Genomic DNA, 10325 nt, shown 5'->3' on the forward strand with positions numbered 1-10325 from the left:
AAACAAATTTTAATTTTTTAAAGAGAAAATAACTTTGAATCTTATACAAGAAATACCTAGTTGGTGTAGTTCCATTTTTTCATGTATTATACTTACACTGAAAAGCTATTGCTTATCTGAAATTCAAATTTAGCTAGGTGTCCTATAATTTTATTTGAAAATAAATGGCAACTCCTAATAGGAATTTATTGCCAAACCAAACAAAACTGGTTTCTCCAAACTGGTATGCTGGGCAGGTTAGGCTTTCGTCAGCCCGACAGAGCTAGAGTCAGATTGGAAGTGGAAGCTCAGTTGAGAAAATGCTCCATCCAATTGCCTGTCTGTGAGTGTTTTCTTGATTTAGGGTTGATATGAAAGAGTCCTTCTCACTGTGGGCAGTGCTAGCCCTGGACAGGTGGCCCTGGGTTGTATGAGAATGTTGAGCAAGCCACAAGGAGCAAGCCATAAGCAGCATTTATCTGAGGTCTCCGCTTCAGCTCCAGCCTCCAGGTTCCTGTCCTGAGTCCCTGCCTTGGCTTCCCTCAGCAATTGGTGCATGTAAGCCACACATGTGTCTCCCTCCCTAAGCTGGTTTGGTAGTGGCGTTTATCACGGCAATAGGAAGCAAGTTAGAGCAGAGAATGGATCCAGAGACAGAGGAACCATACTGAGTGGCACGGACCACAGTGTTCACACGAAGATGAACCGACATGATATCCCTTCCGGTTGTGACAGACCCCAAGAAAATAGTAGCTGGCAATGGCCATGGCAGTGGTTTATGGTTATCAAAACCAAGCCACCTCAAACACTCGGTTTAAGTAAACCAATAATTGGTTATCTCTCACGCCTCCACGGAGTTCAGGAGCTCCTTTAGGTGATTAGTTTTTGCTCAGTCCCTCTCCCACTACTGCAGTTAGAATTTAGCTGGGGCTGTAAACACCTGAGCTCTCCAATATGGGTTCTGTTTTCCATACTAATGGGAGTTTCACACTCACTATTTGTTTTTCTTTGGTGTACATCGGGGAGAGAGAGAGAGAAAAGGAGAGAGAAAGAGAGTTTGTGGTTATGTGTGTGTGCATAAGTGAGCATGCTTGTGTATATGCATATGGAAGCCAGAGGTCTTTTCAGGAGCCATTCACAATGTTTTTAGAAGCAGGGTCTTTTGCTCACCAAGTAGTAAGGACTGGCTGGCCAGGGACCACAAGGATCTGCCTCTCTTCATCCCCCCAGGACTGGATTTAGAAGTCTTCACTGCTGTGACTGGCTTTACATCCTCTACTACACTGTATTTCCTGAGTTCCCTCTACAGTTGTTTAAGATTAAAAATAAAGAACTACCCCCACTAGAGTAATTTAAAGTCAATTTTAATGTTGATGGTCTGGTCATTATCCCATAGTATTGGTCCTTATCTCCCCCACTGAGGGCTTTGGTGTGCTTCCTTGCTCCATCAGCACTAACCTTGACCAATGTGCCTTGCTTAAAGGATGATGGTTGGTTATAATAGATGATCTATAGCGTGTCTGTGTAACAGATTTCTCTGAGGCCTCTGAAGCTGCCCATGAGAAGAGCAATCCCAGGTAACCAGATGGTTTAGATGATTAGACATTGGGAGTAGCCTGGTCCCCTGAGCCCACATGAGCCCATCCCAAGCCTGTCATGCCAGTGGCTTCCAGCCAAAAGTTGGTTCTTTTTCCTATGAGGAATGTGTGGCAGTGTTCATAGACATTCTTTGGTATGCTCCTAAAGGCACAGGCACTCCGTGTGTAGAAATCAGGGGTGCTGTTTAAATACCCTTCACTGTCCAGGGCAGTCCCCACAAGGAGTAACTTCAGTTGTCAGTAGTGGAAGTGGGGGAGATGCTCAGTCGGTAAGGCACGTATATGCAAACACACGGACCTGAGTTCCCAGCACCTACATTTAGGATAAATAAAAGCTGGATATGGCGTTGTATGCTTGCAATGCAAGCTTGGGCAGGTGAAAACAGTCAGATCCCTGGAGCTCATTGGCCAGCCAGCCTTGCCTACGTGATGAGTTCTGGGTTAGTGAGGGACCCCACACCAAAGAAAAGCAAAGATGGATGCTGCCTTAAGAACAATACCCAACATTTTCCTCTGACCTCCACATGCATGGACACGCATGTGTACGCCTGAATACATGTAGGCATGCACACATATGTGGCACAAAAGTAAAATGTCAGTGGTGCTGAGGTGAGTGAGTTGTCCTGGTCCACATCAGCAGAACTCCAGTCCACCTGCAGACACATGAGCACAGCTGAACGATTGCTGTTTGAAGCTCCGAATTTTGTGGGAGGCTTTAAATGCAGCATTATTGTGGTAATAATAGCAGCCACAACGGCAACCTGAACACCATGCTCTTATGAGGCAAGCTCAATAAAATGTTCCTCCCGCTTAACTTTGCAATCTCCTTGCTGGCTCTGGTCCCCGGTCATTCTCTCTCAAAAAGGGAAGGCCTGCGGGATTCTCTGTAGTTCATAGTCTTCTGGGAGAGAGGACATCTTTAGATGCCAAAGGTCTCTGCTTCCTCCCTCATGTGTTACAGCTTCTCTTGCCTACAAAGCCCTGTCTTAGTTACTTTTCCCAAAAATGTGATAACACACCTTGACAAACAACTTAAGGGAGAAAGAGTTTGTTTCTGGTTCACAGCTCAAGGTTCACCATGGTAGGGGGAGCCAAGGCAGCTGGGACTGGAAACAGCTGGACGTAACCCATCAAAAAACCATGAACGGGGTGATGGATGCACAACCGCTGCTCAGCTTCCTTTCTTCAGTTACACATCCCGGGATCCCAGCCAGGGGACTGATGCCACCCCACCATGGGTGGGCTTTCCCACCTCAGTGAACACAGGATAATTCCTGCCGGAATTCCCAGAGGCCCATTTCCAAGCGGTTCTAGGTTCTGTTCAAGGTGACAGCTCACTGTAAACCACCAGAGCCTTATGAGTCTCTTCCTCACAAGGAGGAATGCGCCTCCTCTTCTCCTCCTATCACATTCTATTTAAGATTTCCTCCAGATGGTGTTAACTATGGGTTTTCTCCTGTGGAAAACATCACATACTCTCTCCCCCCTGAATCCCGGACTCTCCGTCACCGAGGGCCACCTGCTGCAGTGGTGATGGTGTTCCCAAAGGAACCTAATCCATTCTGTATTTTTCCAGACCAGACGACAAATGTTCCTAGTGCTTCTTCATAACCCCTCCACTTCCCATCTTTTCAGCATCTTAGTTTCTCAAGCTGAGAAAGAATCAGGTTTTGACTAATTGACACAGGAAAAAAAATTACAGATTTTTTAAAAATTTACTGAACATACTTTTTTATTCTATGTCAGATAAGTTTTCTGACATGTCTGATGTGGAAGAATTTTAGGAGTTGACACGTAACTAGTCAAAGTGAGTGTGTTAGTGTCTGTGGAGATATATATCGCACCCCCCCCACCAAGGCTCAGGACCATCTTTGATAAGGGGATGACCAGATCCAAGAGCCCGAGGCCAGAAGGACTGGAAGTAAAGCAGGAATCTCTGGACATGGCAAGACTGTTGCTTGCATCAGCTCACGGCAGCTGCAGCTGCCTCTGCCTGTACAAGACCTCCACAAGATCAAGCCACTCAAAGTCCAGCATGGAGGATGAAGGTGCTCATGAGGCCCCAGTCTTGGCTGAGGAGCTATTGGCAGTTGATGGTGAGCCAGTTTTCTTGAGGGTGTGGACCCTGGAAGGTGACCATGCTTTAGTGAATGGCCTCATACTCAGGACTATGGGAGCAACATAAATTGGAATCAGCAGGCTATTAGCGAGGGGGTGGGGGACATGAAGTTGGTAGAGGGATGGGTGTGATTGGAAGTAGCCCTGGAAGAGCAAGGGCTGAAGAGAGGAGTCAATATGATCAAAAGACATTGAAGGTATGTGTGCAATTCTCAAAAAAAAATACATATGTATAAATTGATTGTAACCTTTCAATTTAGAAATCAAGCAGGAAAACTTGATACATTTTTATATCTGTCGTCTGTGTAATCACTTCTCAGGACATCTGTTAACAGAAAATTCTGCTGCCTCCAAAGACCTTGTAGCCCTTTTCACATGCCATCAGTCCTGACAAAGGTCATCCCTGTTGTATCTTCCACCAGCATAGCCTTTAGCTGTTGCGAGATAATGCTCGCGTTAGATTAAAAAGAGGAGGACTTTTGCGTTTGCCCTCACGGATTTCAGAGGTTTTAGGGTGTGCAAAAACACGTGGTGGGACAGAGATTTTCAAACTCCTGGTGCCAGAAATGGGGGAGGTGAGGAAGGAAGAGAGAGGTTTGAGAGAGGACAGAGAAGGATGAATGAATGAGAATATACCCTTTAAGGGTAAAGCCTTAACGACTCACTTGCTCCAGAACTCACTTGCTCCAGCTGGGCCCCCACCTACACAGTTTCCAGTGCTTCTCTCTAAATGTTCCATCCGGTTATGATCAGTAGACTAATGGCCTCCTGCTGCAATGGGGGCTGAGCCTTCAACACATGACTCTTCTGGGGATATTCAGATCCAAGCCTAATACCAACAACGATTAATTTTGCCTGCTCTACTGAACATCATTGAGGGTGAGTCCTACCGAAATCACTCAGGGTATCCTCTTTTGCTTCTCATTCCCCACCCCAAAACATGTTTTAAATCTATCTATGTTGATAGGACTATACATCAGAGAGTTCTAAATGGCCTCTTCCATGGAGAAGGGGAGAGATAGATGGTGGGAAGATTGCCCACCATTGCCTAGCTCATGAATCCGAGAATAAATGAAAAGGGGAATTAAAAATTGCCATTTAACACTAGCATCTGTGTGTACCTCTACCTCCCCTCACCTCCTCAATGAGAATCAACACAGCATAAGAGGAGGACCATGAGCATAAGGCTTTAGACATAGCTTGGGCATTTCTAATTCCGAAGTCCCAAAGCCCAAGTGTTTCAAAACTCCAAAACTGTTTGAAGGCTTGACTTCATGCCACAAATGGAAAACTACATACAGTCCTGACACTGTGACATATTGGAAATACCCTATAAATTATTATCCCGTTTTGCAGTAGGCATATGTGAAATTTATTATATGATGTTTAAACGTGGGTCCCTGTCCATAAAATATCTCATGAATATGTATGCAAATGTCCCATAACAAAAAACTAAAAATCTGAAATATGACTGGTACCCAGTATTTTGGATAAGGAAAATCGAACTTGTACTAAGAATGGCACCACCTATATGACAGACATTTCAAGCTACCTAGGTGCAGTGGCACACAGCTTCAATCCCAGCTACTCAAAATGCTGAGGCAGGAGGACTAAGAAAGGTCGAGGAATCTGTGCTAGACCTAGGACAGTCTGAAGCTCCCACAGCATCTCCCCACACCCCCACCCCCACCCCTGCATCTGAGATGTCCACAGGGCAGCAGGGGAACTTAAAGCAGGAGGAAGCGTGGGGCTTGGGCTTCCTCCAATGCGGGAAGGCTGACACAATATAATTATGGTAAGCTCCTCTGCCCCCAGTCCCTAGTGCCAGAGCCAAACTAAACAAACCCACTGAGGTGGTGGGGCTTCCTCCAAGACTGCTTGTCTGATGACATGAGAAGCCTGGTATATTTACTGGTCTAAGCAGGTTAATTCTTCATTAGTCAGTTTTGATGAGTGATTTGTCCTCCCCCCCCCCAACACAAGATTCCCTTTTTCAAGTGTGGGTATGTGGTCAGACCATTGTGTTTGAATCAGCGAGGATGGCAGCCATCTGACTTCAATCCTGTAGAGTATGGACATTGGAATTTCTGGGCTCTTGAACCCTAGAGAATGCTTCCTGTTGTTGGAGCTGGGTGGAACAGCACTGGGGTTGTGTGTGCAGAGCCCTGGGGCTAGGCTTCAGAACCCTCAAATCATGGCGCTGTCTTTGAATGTCTCTGCCATTGATGTGGGATGTAGGCTGGGCTGTCTCCTCTCTTTCTAAGCTTCCCCCCCTGGGTATTATAGAGATCTTTTCCTTGAAGTTAAAACTTCACCAGGATGCATGTCTCTTTTCATGAATTTTTTTTTCTGACTTGATTTGTATTCTGAAACACAGATCCGGGTTTTTGTTTAACTTGGGAACATTTTTTCCCTCACATTGAATATTACTATTTCTCTTATATTTATTTCATCTCATTCTTGCACAAAACATACATTTCTGCACTCTCTTCTTCCTTCCACTCTGTGTGCCCTCTCCCCCATTTCGTCCTTTCTTCTGGGGATCAAACCCAGGGTCTTACAGATGCCAGGCAAGTTCTCTAGCACTGATTTATTCCCAAAGTCCTAGGGTTTTCTTTTTTGTGATTTTTTAAAAAAATAATTCTTTGAGAATTTTATACAATATATTTTGATCTTATTCATCCCCACTCCAAATCCTCCCTAACCTGCTCCTCTTCCCCACCCATCCAACTTTGTGTACTCTCCAAAACAAAACCAACCAATGGACAGATGAACACCTGTGGAGTCCAATTTGTGCTGCCCACACACTCTCTGGTAGCGGGCTAGCCACTGGAACATGACCAACTCACCAGGGACCATGCCTTTCAGAAACTGGCTCTCCCTGTCCCCGAAGCTGTCCATTGCCATTAGCTCCCCAGCGAGGAGTGGGACTTCATGCCCGCCCCCCTCCTCCATGCTGGGTTGTCTCTGGCTTGAGTTTGTGGACACTGTGACAACCTCCGGGAATCTCTCTGTGCGACTGCCCTGTTGGGTCTGGAGAGGAGTTCTGTTTTCGTCACACACCACCTCTGGCTCCTACAGTCTTTCCACCTGCTCTTCAGAAATCATCCTTGAGCCTTGGGAAGAGCGGTGTGTATAGACGTCCAGTTGAAGTCAGAGAACTCTGTCATCTTGTATTCTTTGACCAGTTATGGATCTCTGTGTTAATTCCCTCCCATTGAAAAGAGAAGGCTCTCCAATGAGGACTAAGAGATGTGTTAACCTATGGGTATAATAATAAATCATTAGCTATTGTTTTAACAGAACAATAGCTAGGATCTCCTTTAAGAACGAGCACCTACGTAGCCACAGGTTCTTGGCCCTGGTCATGGTGCTGGATGTGAGTTCCTTCTTGTAGAGTCAGTCTTAAATTCAATCAAAAAAGTGGTTAGTTATTGCCATAACATCATGCCATATAATTAAATCACTGTTTGGCCCATTAGCTCTAGCTTTTTATTAGCTAACTCTTATATTAATTTAACCCATTTCTATATCGCCTTGTGACAGTGGCTTACCGGCAAAATTTCAGCATGTCTGACTCTGGCGGTGGCTTCATAGCCTCTCTCTCTCTCCACCTTCCTACTCCCAGCATTCAGTCCAGTTTTCCATCTACCTAAATTCTGCCCTATTAACAGACCAAGGCAGTTTCTTTATTCATTAACCAATAAAAGCAATACATAGAGAGAAGGACCTCCCACACCAATGCGACTGGGCACATCTTGCCAGAACAGTTATTAGTGTAGCTTGCTGGGTTCACAGCCAGGTAAGGATTGTGATTATCTTCCCCCTCTGATGGCATACAGCATGTTTTCAAGCACCATGAGAACTAGCCAGTAGGGAACAAGCTTCCAGGAGAGTACCAGCTTCATCTTATCAAGTTCTATGACTTGAGTGTGGGTCTCTTCAGCAATCTGGTCTTATATCAGGCCCTGGATAGTAACCAAGAGGAAAGGCAATAGCCTGTCATATTAGAGCCTCACTGGCCAGCATCAGAGATAAGCCATTTTTGGCCCTGGGGTTTTTATCTGTTAGCCTGTGGTGTCTGGGGGAGACTTTGTCCTACTGTTGATGGATAACTCCACTTAAGCTCTTCTCCTGTAGGTATCTGGTGGATGTGCATATGTGGTTTTCACACAGCTCCTACAGTAGTCGGCTTCCATGTGACTTTGTTCTCACAACCCTTCTGCTTCAACTTCTCCAGTGCTGGAATTGCAGGCAGATTACAACCCAGTGGCCCAGCCCCAACCACAGACACACACGTCCTCTGCTGTGCCACACCGCATCGTCTGTCCTCTACGTTCCTCTCAGTCCTGCTCCTCTGAGTCCTGCGGCTCCGGCTTCAGCCGGCCGGCATCCTCCGAGCCGTTTTTCTGCTTTGCTAATTTAGCTGTTACTGTATCAAATGCATTTTAAATAGTTCAATTTCTCTCTGCGTTAAAAGCATAATTATTTTTTTCCTTGCCTTCTCCTCACATCCATACTGTATTTTCATTGAGTCTGCATTTCTTAAAGCAATTTTTTCAATAGCACAAAGAAATGCTGTTGGAATTTCCTTCTGCTTCCTGCAGTGGATTTGCTCTGAGAAGAACATTTTCCCTCTTCTCTTTTACAACAGGCATTTTTCACAGACTTCACTTTTTCCCTTTTTATTGGTTTTAATTGATGAAACTCCTATTGGGGTCTGGGAATTTTTTTTCTTTTTAAAAAATATCTAAGTGTATGCATGCATGTGCCTGATTGTATGTATACCTATGTATACATGTATGTATTATTTGCATGTAGTGTCTGCAGAGGTCAGGAGGGGCCCCAGATCTCCTGGAACTGGAGTTAAAGATCGTTGTGAGCCTCCACGTGGGTGCTGGGAACTGAACCCGAGTCTCCACAAGCTTAGTGAGTGCTTTTAACCACTGAGCTATCTCTCCAGCCCATTTTCTTTCCTCTAGTAGATTTGCCTTGGACCTTGAGGTGAGAGATTTTCTAAATTTAAAGACTTTGGTGGTTTGAACAAAAATATCTTTTGTAGGCTCGTGGGTTGGAACACTTGGTCCCGGTTGGTGGCGCTATTTGTGGGGGTTATGGAACATTTAGGAGATGGAGACTTGGAGGAAGCATGTGACTGGAGATGGGCTTTGAGGATTTACAGCCTTACCCACTTCCGGCCCTCCCTCCCTCCCACTCTCCCTCTTTCCCTTATTCCCTTCCTCCCCCTTCCTTCCCTCTGTCCCTTCCTCCCCCTCTCTCTTTGCTTCCCCTGTACAAATGAAGTGGGATCATCCTGCTTCCTGCTCCTGCTGTCACGCTATGCATTCCCTGCCCTGACGGACTCTCTCCCTCTTAAACCACAAGCCAGAATAAACCCTTTCTTCCTTAAGTTGCTTCTGGTCATGATGTTTTTATAACAGAAAAATGACCACTATAGGAATTGATACTCAGGACAAAAGTGAAGTCGGTGCCAACTCTGACCCTGAGCTGATACTTCATATGGGCAAGGCCACCATCGAAGTTTCAAATTCCCCAAGTGTCCACATCTAGCAGTGTGGCAGATTCTTGGCTACTCACATGATACCCACTATTAGGAGAAGACATTTCACCTTCCCACTGACCGCTACCAAGACCCAGCTTTCTAAGCATGCTGCAGAAATGCAGGAGTGGTTCTAGCCTTTGGGTTATCAGAAACAATTTGTCTCTGTCTCTGTCTCTCTGTCTCTCTGTCTCTCTCTTTCCCTCTTCCCTCCCACCCACACATGGCAGGAAGAACATTCTCTTCTCTCTCAGCATCCCAAACAAAGGCTACTTACTGCTTACATCACTTGTAGATCTTTGGCCAACTCCTCACACCTAGGGACAGGATATTTTACCTAGCCAAGCAGAGGCACCTGCTTACTTGTTAACCAGGAACCGGATCTGCCTGAATCCTAAGAAGATGTCAGCACACCACCCCTGAGAGGAGATTGAGAGGATAGGAAGCAGCACACATATGTCATAGGGGACTTCCCCACCTCTTCTGCAAAGTCGCCTGCCTCCAAATACAGCAGGCCATGAGCGGACTCAGTTGGGCAGCTCCATTCATATGTAAGAGGACTTAGTCACATCACAGATGCCGTGGATTTCTGGAAACCTTTAAAGCTTTTCGGTAGGGGCAACTTCTGCAAACAGCATAAAGGTCTTCTCTCAGGACATCTTTCCTAGGGGCTCTCCCCGCAGGCTGCAATGGTTCCCTTAGGTGTCCGTCCTGGATACAGTTTCTTCAGACCATTGTGCGTCTTTAAGTTTAAGTGCTGATCGTTTGTCCCAGAAATGTAAACCTGTTGCTAATTTAGGACTGTTCTCTGACAAAAGGCTCCAATTCTCACCATCCTGGCCATGTTGGTGCTGAGCATTTCCAATGGGAAAGATAGTCTCAGAAAGACAAATATCTCACATTTTCCTTGATTTGTGGGTCCTGGAACTTATAAACACATAAAATAACATCTGTTGGGCCTCATTGGTTCTTTGGAGAAAGGCATTTGCCACCCAACTGATGAGCAATGTTCAAGTCCCAGGATTCACAAGGTAGAAAGAGAAAAATCAACTCCCCAAAATTGTCCTCTT

This window comes from Arvicola amphibius, chromosome 1 (genome assembly GCF_903992535.2).
Source record: "Arvicola amphibius chromosome 1, mArvAmp1.2, whole genome shotgun sequence".
In the NCBI taxonomy this organism is placed as follows: Eukaryota; Metazoa; Chordata; class Mammalia; order Rodentia; family Cricetidae; genus Arvicola; species Arvicola amphibius.